Below are 13574 nucleotides of genomic sequence, written 5' to 3'. Positions count from 1 at the left end.
AAAGTTTGCAAGAATCTTTTATAATGGAAAATGCTAGGCAATCTACAAACTGGGGTCGCTACCAGTTTCCCCCACCCAATAATATACACAGATATGCTTATCTATACTTGTAGATATAGCTATAGATTCTAATTACACATCATTTTCAGAATTTATTCAAAGCTCATGGGGGAAAAAGCTGGACAGCCCATCATGTATTTCCTCGGAATAGAAGACTTACAATGGGATCTTCAGCAACAGCTCTCTGCTATTGAGTGTTAAAATCCTGCTGCTAGATCCATAGCTGGAGTAAGACCAAATGTGCAACAGTCAAGCTTATCTAGTTTCTCTAGACAGCGTGGATAGGCCCCGTCTTTTCCTTGAGTTGTAATCACTGACTAGTTAATGTATGCTATGGAGCAGCTGAGCTCATAAAAATTATTTGAGTATCTCAGAAGTGTGCATTTATCATCTTTTTCAAAACACAAGATGTGACTTTACCCTCGAGGAACACAGTTTAAAACCACCAGAAACGTAGCTCCATGGCAGCAGCTGTCATTAGTTCAGAGCTTCTGGGGAATTTCCAAAAAACTTCTAAGGGAATGAAAAGTTAATAATAATAAAAAAAAAATCCTTCATTGTTCAATTACAACTGGGTGGAAACGACATGTTATTACAGGGTTGGCTTCCAGCCAGCCCATGCTTTTTACCTTGATAAATTGCCCATCTGATTAGAACAGAATATGGGAGGCAAATGAAGCTTTATCATTGTCATGTGACATATGCTTATCAACACTGTCTTCCTGTCATCTATATTCTTTCTAAATATAAAACCATGAGATGCTGCATTCCTGTCTGAAAAACCACAAATGTGTTTGTGACTTCTCATGACATTTGTAAGGCACTACAACAGAGTGGCTCAGAGTCACCAAAATGTTGCAGATTAATTGTCATACTCAATGCACTAGCAATAGTTCTGTCAATTGGATAATTCACACTGCATAACCATGCCTGCGGTTTACAATTCAATGTCATACCTGACTATTTCTACTTTTGCTCCTAGTTTTGTGCCCCTTGCATTTTTGGAACACATACACATTGTTGAGTTATGTGCCACATCAGATACGGTTTGTAACTCAACCCCTTGTAGCACAAGTACTTGATGAGCCTCTTAACAGATGTGGAATAATGAAACGCCAGACAAATAATGCTAGCAACTAAACCAGGGAGGAACTGAATGCCACACACTGGGGATCCCTGCCATGATGTTGCAGAGGAGTGACTGCTCAATCTCATTTTTAACATAGAAGATCTAAACAAGGACAAATAGCTGGAATTTTCAAAAGGATCTAGATGAGTTAGGCAACAACTCCATTGAACCCAATGGGATTTGGGTGCCTAACTCCCTTAGGCCTTTTTGAAAATCGCAGCCTACATCAATAGGTAACCCAGACCTGACCCTGAACACTTTCTGAATGGTACTTAAGTGCCAGCAGCTCCCACTGACTTGGATAGGAGTTGAGGGTGCTCAGCAAGTTGCAGAATTGGGCTCCAGGTTTCTACTGCAAAAAAAACAATGACTGGCCTAGAACCAGCACTGGCTTTGGATCTCTTTAACTTGACCCCTGGCATCCTCGTTCAGTGGAAAGGCACCAAGGGGCAACAGTGAAGAGACTGTAAGAACAACGTTAAAAAAAGTCAAATAGTGTACCATATTAGCTCATTCCTGTCAATTAAAATAGTAACAGATGCTGATAATTGTACTTATATAACCAGTGACCTTTAAAATGAACTAATTATTGAAGATTAAATTATTAGTTCATTTCAGAACCAAAGTTCCTAGAAAAAAATCTGTTCAGTCAGTGGAGGGCATGTCCTCACAACGATGCTGTAGGTCTCAGCAGCAGCTAATGCAAATTATTCTTCAGCTCCATATAAAACTATACAGACAATCTGAGCAATTATTTTTGCAAAGCTACACGGCTGATGAGAACACACCAAGGTGATGTGCTGAGTTGGCCTCAGTAGGAATTTAAAAAGACATCAACACTTAACAACTAAGCCAGTCACCACGTAGCAGTTCTGTTCACATTTACAAGAGTAGGAGACAGAGGTATACAGCCACGGAATGTGCCATATAAAACACTAATCTCATTGCAACACACATCTGTACAACAATAAAAGGAGTCTTTAAAACAATGTAGCCAAGTACTATGACATATGTTAAATATAGCCATGAGTGAACTGAGAGCAGAAATCCATGAAAACCTGTATTGATTGCAGTAAAGAAAATGTGTACATATTTGCAGTGGAGATACTTCCCACTGAAATTCTTTTCATTTGGTAAGAACACAGATACTGTGTTATACCTTTTCTCCTGAACAAAATAATAAAAGGGGCTTCATATAACATGGAAAGCTAAAGCAAATTTAAGCATGTTTTCTGATCCTTTAATATTCTCATGGCTCTTCCAATTTGTCAACATCCTGCCTGAATCATGGACACCAGAACGGAACACAGTATTCCAGCGATAGTCACACCAGTGCCAAATACAGAGCTAAAATAATCTCTCTACTCCTACTCAAGATTCCCCTGATTATGTGCCCAAGGATCACATTAACCCTTTCAGCACAGCATTAAACTGGAAGCCATGTTCAGCTGACTAGCACCAAAATCTCCAAATCTTTTTCAGAGTCAGTGTTCCCCAGGACAGAGTTCCCCCATCATGTAAATATGGTCTGTGTTCTTTGTTCCTAGATGTTTACATTTAGCCATATTAAAACAAGCACTGTTTGCTTGCCCCCAGCTTACCAAGCAAACTAGACCGCTGTGTATCAGTGGCCTGTCCTCTTCATTATTTACCACACCCCCAATTTGTGTGTCACCTGCAAACTTTAATCAGTGATGATTTTGTGTTTTCTTTCAGGTCATCGATAAAAGATGTTAAATAGCATAGGGCCAAGAACAAGCCCTGCAGGACCCCACTAGACCCCATCAGCTATTTGTGTTATTTAAAATAATACAAGCTGTCAGGATCCTAAGCAAGCCCAAAATGTTACAAGGGTTTCCAAGTGGTGTGTCCAGGAAGAAGTTCAGAAGATCTCAGTTTGGACTCGGAGCAGTCTCTTTTGACGTATAATCTTTGCAACTATATACACATACAATGGTGACCCTTAAAAACCTTCAATTGACTTGAATAACCTCCCTGTAGTATTCAAGGTATGCGGTAAATTTAGGGAAATACAAGAAAAATCTATTTATTTTAGGTAGAGCTGGCAAGATTTTAAGGTAGTCTATAGATACTGCTGTGCAGAGAGAGGGGGTATGTGCACTTACAAAATTACAGTTAACTGGATTTTTTCCATCAGCTATTTATAGAATATTTTGGCAGACAACATCCAAATTGTTATTTATTTTAAATAATCTGTTATTCTGGCTCCAATGCAGACACTACAGACAGTGTTTAACGCTGCTCTTCCCCCTGTTGCGTGTGCTCTGGGAATTCTATCCTGCCTCAGCAGGTCTCCTCTGTGTAGCTGCTGTTGATTGATGTCATGTTAAGCTGCCTCCTGACCCTGATCTAGCTTGGTATTAGGCAGTCATTGCTATAACTCACAAGTAGCAGAGTTTGCAGCCTCTCGTCATCCAACAATGGCTGGCAGTTGGGCTCATTCAGAGCCCATTAAGATGATTTTTCCAAGGCAAGTCCATGTGGACAGAATACTAATGGGCACTCTAACACAATGAAGGTGTCTGTTTGCCGTCATTCTTCTTAACCGCTGGGCTTTGTAATGATACAGTTTTGACAGTGTTGTTTTTTGAGCCATTGTGAATGAGTCAATATTTATTATTGCTATTTTACAAGATGACTAAGGTATAGTGTGGCATTCAGACAAAGCAGCTCAGAATTTCTTAACAATATGCACTCATACAAGTTGACACAAATGCAAAACTGGTAGAATGCAGAACAATCTGAAGCACTAGAGATCTCTAAAGAAGAAATGTGGTGCACCTGTCAAAGGCAGACTACATGCTCAAGCCTTTCCTAGCAAACCTTCCCTATGCCTATCCATCCCATGAAACCATTTGACATTCTTCTCGAAATTAAGTGAACAAGAAACATTTCTTTTGGCACAGTCCACTTCGAGCTTCATGTTGTCCAGCGAGTTAAAATAGGAACTTTTATTTGGATCCATTCTGTACTTTGCAGCCTCAAGAGTCTGAAACTATGTGCACTTATTTATTCTGTCTATGGCCTGGTCTACACTACGAGTTTAGGTCGACTTTAGCAGGGTTAAATCGAATTAAGCCTGGACACGTCCACACGACGAAGCCCTTTCTTTCGACTTAATGGGCCCTTTAAACCGGTTTCTTTACTCCACCTCCAACGAGGGGATTAGCGCTAAAATCGGCCTTTGCGGGTCAGATTTGGGGTGGTGTGGACGGAATTCGACGTTATTGGACTCCAGGAGCTATCCCACAGTGCTTCATTGTGACCGCTCTGGACAGCACTCTCAACTCAGATGCACTGACCAGGTAGACAGGAAAAGCCCCGCGAACTTTTGAATTTCATTTCCTGTTTGCCCAGCGTGGAGAGCACAGGTGACCACGCAGAGCTCATCAGCACAGGTAACCATGATGGAGTCCCAGGATCGCAAAAGAGCTCCAGCATGGACAGAACGGGAGGTACGGGATCTGCTCGCCATATGGGGAGACGAATCAGTGCTAGCTGAACTCTGTAGCAGTAAACAAAATGGCAAAATATTAGAAAAGGTCTCAAAGGCCCTGAAGGACAGATGCCATAACAGGGACGCACAGCAGTGCCGCGTGAAAATTAAGGAGCTAAGGCAAGCCTACCACAAAGCCATAGAGGCAAACGGAAGGTCTGGGGCAGAGCTGCAAACATGCCACTTTTACGCGGAGCTGCATGCCATTCTAGGGGGTGCAGCCACCACTACCCCAACCGTGTGCTTTGACTCCGTCAATGGAGAAACACGCAACAGGGAAGCGGGTTCGGGGTACGCGGAAGACTGTGATGATGATGAAAACAATGAAGATAGCTCACAGCAAGGAAGCGGAGAAACCAGTTTCCCCAACAGCCAGGATATGTTTATCACCCTGGACTTGGAACTAGTAACCCCCGAAGTCACCCAAGGCGTGCTCCCAGACCCTGAGGGCACACAAGGGACCTCTGGCGAGTGTACCTTTGTAAATATTACACATGGTTTAAAAGCAAGCGTGTTTAATGATTAATTTGCCCTGGCAATCGCGGCCAGTACAGCTACTGGAAAAGTGTGTTAACGTGTATGGGGACGGAGCGGAAATCCTCCGGGGACATCTCCAGAAAGTTCTCCTTCATGTACTCCCAAAGCCTTTGCAAAAGGTTTCTGGGGAGGGCTGCCTTATCCCGTCCTCCATGGTAGGACACTTTACCACGCCAGGCCAGTAGCACGTAGTCTGGAATCATTGCATAACAAAGCATGGCAGCGTATGGTCCCGGTGTTTGCTGGCATGCAGACAACATCCATTCCTTATCGCTCTTTGTTATCCTCAGGAGAGTGATATAATTCACAGTCACCTAGTTGAAATGGGGTGATTTTATTAAGGGGGCATTCAGAGGTGGCCGTTCCTGCTCAGCTGAACGGAAATGTTCCCCGCTGTTAGCCACGCAGTGGGGGGGGGGGGGGTGAAGGGATCATCCCAGAGAATTGTGGGGGGGTGGCGGGTAGTTGGGTTTGTGCTGCATGTTAACCCGGAAACCCCAGCCCCTCCTTTTACATTGCAAACCCATTTTAAATGGCCAACCCAACAGGTCCTTGGTATGGGAAATGAGGGCGCTACTGTTTGAAACCATTCCCACATGTTATGAGGGTTAAAAAGCCAAAAAAGACTGTGGCTTACCAGGGCTGCCTGCAAGCCGAATTCTGTTGCCTGGCACCGCATGAGTGATCTCTCACACCAAACCGGCAGGCCCTCAATATAAGAGGAAAAATGCGACCTTGTAACGAAAGCACATGTGCTGTGTAATGTGAACAGCAAAATTTAACGTGAAAGAGTGTACCCATTGTTCTCTAAAATGTGTCTTTTTTAACCACCTCTCCCTTGTCCTCCACCAGCTGCAAATGTTTCTCCTTCGCAGAGGCTAGCAAAGATTAGAAGGAGAAAATGGCAGATTCAGGATGATATGTTCACGGAGCTCCAGATGTCCTCCCACGCTGAAAGAGCACAGCAGAATGCGTGGAGGCAGTCAATGTCAGACTACAGAAAAGCACAATATGAACGAGAGGAGAGGTGGCGGGCTGAATCGCGGGATGAACAGAGCAAGTGGCAGGCTGAAGATGATAGGTGGCGTCAGCTTGCAGACAGAAGGCAAGAGTCGATGCTCCGGCTGCTGGAGCACCAAACTGATATGCTCCAGCGTATGGTTGAGCTGCAGGAAAGGCAGCAGGAGCAGAGACCACTGCTACAGCCCCTGCGTAACCAACAGCCCTCCTCCCCAAGTCCCATTGCCTCCTCACCCAGACGCCTGAGAACACGGTGGGGGGGCCTCCGGCCACCCAGTCACTCCACCCCAGATGATTGCCCGAGCATCGGAAGGCTGGCCTTCAATAAGTGTTAAAGTTTTAAAGTGCAGTGTGTCCTTTTCCTTCCCTCCTCCCCCACCCCTCTTGGGCTACCTTGGCAATTATCCCCCTAGTTGTGTGATGAATTAATAAAGAATGCATGAATGTGAAGTAACAATGGCTTTATTGCCTCTTTTAGGGTAGCAGCCGTGTTAGTCTGTATCCTCATAAAGAACAGGAGTCACAAGTACTCCTGTTCTTTTTATTGCCTCTGCAAGCGGTGCTCGAAGGGGGGAAGGGAGGGTGGGATGGTTGGTTTATTGGGAAGTAGAGTGAACCGGGTGGGGGGGGGGGGCGGAGGGTTCATCAAGGAGAAACAAACAGAAGTTTCACACCGTAGCCTGGCCAGTCACAAAACTGGTTTTCAAAGCTTCTCTGATGCGCACCGCGCCCTGCTGTACTCTTTTAACCGCCCTGGTGTCTGGTTGCGCATAATCAGCGGCCAGGCGATTTGCCTCAACCTCCCACCCCACCATAAATGTCTCCCCCTTACTCTCACAGATATTGTGGAGTGTACAGCAAGCAGCAATAACAATGGGGATATTCTTTTCGCTGAGGTCTGAGCGAGTCAGTAAGCTGCACCAGCGCGCTTTTAAACATCCAAATGCACATTCCACCACCATTCAGCACTTGCTCAGCCTGTAGTTGAACAGGTCTTGACTACTGTCCAGGCTGCCTGTGTACGGCTTCATGAGCCATGGCATTAAGGGGTAGGCTGGGTCCCCAAGGATCACGATAGGCATTTCAACATCCCCAACAGTTATTTTCTGGTCTGGGAAGGAAGTCCCTTCCTCCAGCTTTTGAAACAGACCAGAGTGCCTAAAGATGCGAGCATCATGTACCTTTCCCAGCCATCCCACGTTGATGTTGGTGAAACGTCTCTTGTGATCCACCAGGACTTGCAGCAGCATTGAAAAGTACCCCTTGTGGTTTATGTACTCGGTAGCTTGGTGCTCCGGTGCCAAGATACGGATATGGGTTCCGTCTATCGCCCCACCACAATTTGGGAATCTCACTGCAGCAAAGCCATCCACTATGGCCTGCACATTTCCCAGAGTCACTACCCTTGATATCACCAGGTCTTTCATTGCCCTGGCAACTTAGATCACAGCAGCCCCCACAGTAGATTTGCCCACTCCAAATTGATTCCCGACTGACAGGTAGCTGTCTGGCGTTGCAAGCTTCCACAGGGCTATCACCACTCGCTTCTCAACTGTGAGGGTTGCTCTCATCCTGGTATTCTGGCGCTTCAGGGCAGGGAAAAGCAAGTCACAAAGTTCCATGAAAGTGCCCTTATGCATGCGAAAGTTTCGCAGCCACTGGGAATCATCCCAGACCTGCAACACGATGCGGTCCCACCAGTCTGTGCTTGTTTCCCGGGCCCAGAATCGGCGTTCCACGGCATGAACCTGCCCCAGTAACACCATAATTTGCACATTGCTGGGGCCCGTACCTTGTGTGAGGGCTGTGTCCATGTCAATTTCCTCATCACTCTCGTCGCCGCGCTGCAATCGCCTCATCGGCTGGTCCTGGTTTTGCTTTGGCATGTCCTGGCTCTGCATATACTCCAGGACATTGCGCGTGGTGTTCATTGTGCTCATAATTGCCGCGGTGATCTGAGCGGGCTCCATGATCCCAGTGCTATGGAGTCTGGTCTGAAAAAAGGCGCGAAACTGATGGAGGGAGGGAGGGGCAACTGACGACATGGTGTACAGGTACAGGGAATTAAAATCAACAAAGGTGGCTGTGCATCAGGGAGAAACACAAACAACTGTCACACAGAATGGCCCCCCCAATGATTGAACACAAAACCCTGGGTTTAGCAGGCCATTGATTTCACAAAGGGAGAGGGAAGCAAATGAATACATCTATTTTTTACATCTTAAGCTGGCAGCAGACGGTGCAGCATGACTGATAGCCCTCGACATCTTCTGGGTGCATGGCAGAAGATACTGTACTACGACTGCTAGCCATCATCATCAAGACGGTTCAATCGGACTGCCGGCAGGACTGAGTCTCCAAAAGATAAAGCATGTCTGCCCAGGTGCCTATGATTGAACGGGAGTACGATGACGACGGATACCAGTCGTAATACACCATCTACTGCCAAAAGGCAAGGGGCTGCTGCTGTGTAGCAATGCAGCCCCATGTCTGCCAGCACCCAGATAGCCGATGAAGGCTACCAGTCATACTGCACCGTCTACTGCCAAAAGGCAATTAGCTGCTGCTGTGTAGCAATGCAGTACCACGTCTGCTGGCACCCAAATGACATATGGTGACGGTAAGCTGAGCTGAGCGGGCTCCAGGCTTGCTGTGGTATGTTGTCTGCCCAGGTAACCCAGGTAAAAAGGCGTGAATCGATTGTCTGCCATTGCTCTGACGGAGGGGGTGGGGCCTGACGGCATGTACCCAGAACCCCCCGCGACACTGTTTTGCATCATCAGGCATTGGGATCTCAACCCAGAATTCCAATGGGCAGCAGAGACTGCGGGAACTGTGGGATAGCTACCCACAGTGCAACGCTCCGGAAGTCGACACTAGCCTCGGTACCGTGGACGCGGTCCGCTGGCTTCATGCACTTAGAGCATTTTATGTGGGGACACACACAATCGACTGTATAAAACCAGTATCTATAAAACCGGCTTCTATAAATTCGACCTAATTTCATAGTGTAGACATACCCTAAATCCTTGTTCATACAAGGCCAGATTCATCTCTGGGGTAAATTCACTGATGTTGGTGGAGTAACTTTCCAATGTCTTAAAGGTTCATTTCAAAAACACCTCCAATATCTATCCACAGCCAAACTATTAATTTCAAGTCCCCTCTAACTGTATAGGAGGTTCAAATGTTTATGTGAGATTTAAATCTAAGATTATTCAGTGAGGAGAAATGTAATAATCCCGACTATTTCTTCTTTGAATTACTATTCCAAAATACTGCAGCTCTTGGAAATGTGTATTTTAACAACAGATTCAAAAGGAGTTTTATCTGTTCTCCTCTAAACTAAGAAGATTATAAGCAAATTTATCCAAGTTTATGAGAAATTTAAAAGAAAGAATAAGTGGTAATATGAAAAGTTTGACAATCTAATGCATAATCAAAGAGCTAAAGGCCACAATTTAAGAACATCTTAGCAGAAAATGTTATAGAAAAGTAATTTATTTTCTCATCACAGAGTAATAGACCTATGAGATATGATTCCAGCTTTAAAAGGTTTACCGTGTCATTGAAGATAAAGGATTGATTTAACTATCATAGTTAGGCAGCAAAATGCTATGCAGTTTTTAAGCACCACTGTGCATTTTTGACAGCAACAAACAGCAGCACATACCAATCAATTTTGGTAAATGAATCCATTTGAAGACAAGTGCTAGATAAATCACACTGCCCAAAAAAGGAAATTAGCAACAGTCGACAGTAAAATATTCCCATCAAAATAGATCCAAACAGAATGAAAAAGAGCTCTGAAAAAAATGTGATGAAAGGATGTTAAGACAAAATATGAAACAAATTATTTCAGCCCATCATGGTTTTTAGGATGAGATTCCTGCAGTCAAGCCTCACGCATATATTTTATCTTAACATTGTCTGGGAGAAGCATTCTGGACAGTTCCAGCACTGGAGTAAAGGTAAAATAGATGGAAAATTAGATCCCCATAGCATTCTTTTCCAACACACTGCTATTCTCTGGAGGTGAACTGTGAGAGACATGCAAAACTTCACAGGATTCCACTGACTCAGTTCTCTCCAAAACATCAGCATACACCAGTTAAGTTGTTTTTTTAATGTCAAGGACTGATTATTACTTATAGTAGATGTAGCTCCAAGGGGCCCCAAACGAGATTAGGGCCTCATTGTGCTAGACACTGTACAAACACGTAGTAAGAAACAGTTCCTGATCCAAAAAGGTTACAATCTATGTAGAAAAGACAGACCAAGGATAGAAGGGGAAATAGACAGTGACCTACCCACCGCCATACAGCAGGTTAGTGGCAGACCCAGGAATAGGAGGAGTCAGGTCTCCAGATTCCAAGTTCAACACACTCATCCACTAGATCATGCTGCCTCCCAGCATGGTCTGAAATACCCTCCCACTTCCAGAGATAATAGGTAGTAATATCTCCAAGGTCAGGGCCAAGGCATTCTGGCAAGGTCATGAGATAAGCAATACCTAAGTTGTGCAAAAATGGAGGGCTTCACTCTATAGGGCTCTTCACAAGTACTGATAATATTTACCTCCTTGCAGAGGGCCAGACAGTATCAATGCATCACTTGTATCCTAAAATCAGGATATGGGGCTGAATTTCACCCTGAATTCTTAATAAGAGCATTAAAGACATACATTTTCAAAATTTTATTAGCCACTTAAAAGCCTTTGGAGTATGAGTTATATACTACAGAGATCATGTTGAACTGATCCGAGTCTTTGGCAAATCTGCCCTGCTTACCCAGAATGCTAATTGCTTCATTATACATCTTTACTCTAAAATATGATTTTTAAAAAATATTAAATAATCCATAAGATGCTGCTGATTGCAAAGTGGCAGCAACAGCAATTAAAATATATATCACATACAGTGGTAGCTCTTAAAAGCTTGTCAATTTATTTTGGGTAACTGGCAAGGTCACAACTGTATCTGTAGTGTTTGCTTGTACTTCTCAAAAATTACTACAAGAACTACTTTGGATAATGCAAATAATGTATTTTCCTAACTTCAAATACTTGTTTACTTTTCCAAGGGAAGGTTTTGAGGAATACCAGAATCTAGGAACACTCCAAATTTCAGCTTTTTAAAACATGCAACACACATCAAGAAAACAGCAGTGCACATACGCAACAATAGAAAGCAGTTACTCTGTGTATCATTTCCTGTGCATGGTGTGACTCGCAAGAGTCTCTTTATTATCATATCTGAGGTTAAATCTTTGACATTGCTACTTGAGTTGTGGGTATGAAGTTTGCTACCTTCATTAAAGAGAGAAAAATCCATACTATCATATGTTGTATACTCTATATGCAGATCTGTAAATGTTTCAGATACCTCTTCAGAGATGACATTCAGAGATCACTTCTTGAAGATGATGCTCCCTATCTGATGCTAGGTGCAGTGAAAATAGGAAGGCCCAAAAAAAGTGTGTGTGTGGGGGGGGAATATCTGAAGAGATATCTTTCAGTTTCCTATGGGAAAAGGAAAAAAAGACAAGACTTTCTGCCATTTGTAAGAGGTATTCCTTTGATGCAAGCCAGCTAACCTGCACATCAATTGAAGTAATATGCCCTTTTAAATAGAGATTTAAAAAAAAAAAAAGTTAGAAGCAGCAGTTTTTTAAAAAGCTACAGGCGTTATTTTTGCTTTGATTACACCAATGAGACTGGTGAGATCCAGCTTTATTTTGGGAAAAAAGCTCTACACAAGAATTCAAGATATCAAACAAAAAACAGGCTCATTTTCCTCTCCTGATTACATTTTAGTGATCCAAACTGGATGTCTGTACATTAGTACTAGTCACTGGCAGGTTCTGATGTCAGGTTGAACTGGACAGTGACTTTACATTTGTTTGTTTCAGCAAACTTAGCTGCTGGCTTGACAAAATATTAGCACATGGACTTATATAAAAAAAGCTATCTCCACAACCTTAAGTGCTAATGGTTTGATTCCTCCCCCCCCCCCCTTTTTTTTTTTTTTTTTTTTTTTTTTTTTCATTTTCTGAAACGAAAGCTTGGATTCTACAGAATACAGTAAGATCACAGTGGCAGATATGAACAAACATAACAGGTGCAGACTAACTATAATAGCTTGACTATGAGCCTTTAAAAAAAAAATCTATTTGGGATTTTAAATTCTACCTGCGGAACAAAGCAAAGCATGGACCCTCATATTTATGCAATGGGCCGAGTGCTGTGTAGCACTCATTTCTGTGCACAGCCACTTAAAAGATAGCAACGTTACATGGAGAAAAGGGGCAATGTTGACAAGTTTAAAATCTTACACACTCCTTTGTTCTCATAATGGCATTTTTGCTTAGCAGATAGTCTGAGGAGTTGGGAGGAAAAACTATCAATAAATCATCAGCTCCAAAATGATTGCAGAACCTTCTTAAAAACCCAGCTACTAGGCTGGACAGACCATCACCAAGAACATCATGTACAAATGAGAGAGCTTGTGTGTGGACATGGGTGGAGTGCAGAATCCCACTTAGCCATTCTTGCCTCCCACAAACCCTTTTTGGAATCTTTCCCAGATTTTCTGCCCTCTCTGGTGAGGTGTATGGGCCAAAAGGAGTCCCTCACAATGAAGGGAATTTAGGCCATAACTTCCAAAGTCAAATCCTACATTTCACTGAACTTGCATCAGGAGTTAGCAGTTCAGGTGCACAAAAGTCACTAAACACATTCTGTCAGTGGACTTTAATTTTCCAGGTGTAAAGACCTTTGTCCACAACACAGTTATGGTATTTTGAGCATTTAACAAAGTCACTCTGATAGTTACACAAACATCTTAGATACTTCACACTAAGTCACACTGAGGAACAGTCTATATGTTACAAACTGCCAACTTTATTCCAGAAGTCCTACAAAACAATTTTTTTGCATTAATTAAAATGTTGCTTACACAGCAAATATAGTAATATGTAAACTCCTACTTATAAAATAAAAACAGACTTCCAACTAGGATGAAGTCCAAAATATGGATTCCATTTACAGACACAGCATCAATAATTCTGCAAGACAGATCATGATTAGAGAATCTTTAAAAGATTTTTGTCTGCCACCAAAATAGTTCACCCAGTACAGCTTCAAACACTGCTTTGTGCAAATATAATGGCCTTACATCCTATAGTACTGTTAGAAACATAGGCCTCAACTGTACAAGTAAATCTGCATGAGTTGTGTTCTACTGAAGTCTGTGAGGTTCTCTATGGGCTCAGTCATTTGCCTGCAGAGAATAACTTGCAGGATGGAGGTCT

General features: G+C 43.2%; 1 protein-coding gene across 1 annotated transcript in view; it reads right to left on the bottom strand.

Annotated features, from left to right (window-relative positions):
• XYLT1 (xylosyltransferase 1) overlaps nt 1-13574 on the bottom strand; it is a 321898-nt gene that overhangs the window by 280188 nt on the left and 28136 nt on the right. The gene's annotated exons all lie outside the window — the stretch shown is intronic.

This window comes from Malaclemys terrapin, chromosome 10, assembly GCF_027887155.1.
Source record: "Malaclemys terrapin pileata isolate rMalTer1 chromosome 10, rMalTer1.hap1, whole genome shotgun sequence".
NCBI lineage: Eukaryota > Metazoa > Chordata > Testudines > Emydidae > Malaclemys > Malaclemys terrapin.
This window is presented reverse-complemented; position numbering and strand designations above follow the sequence as displayed.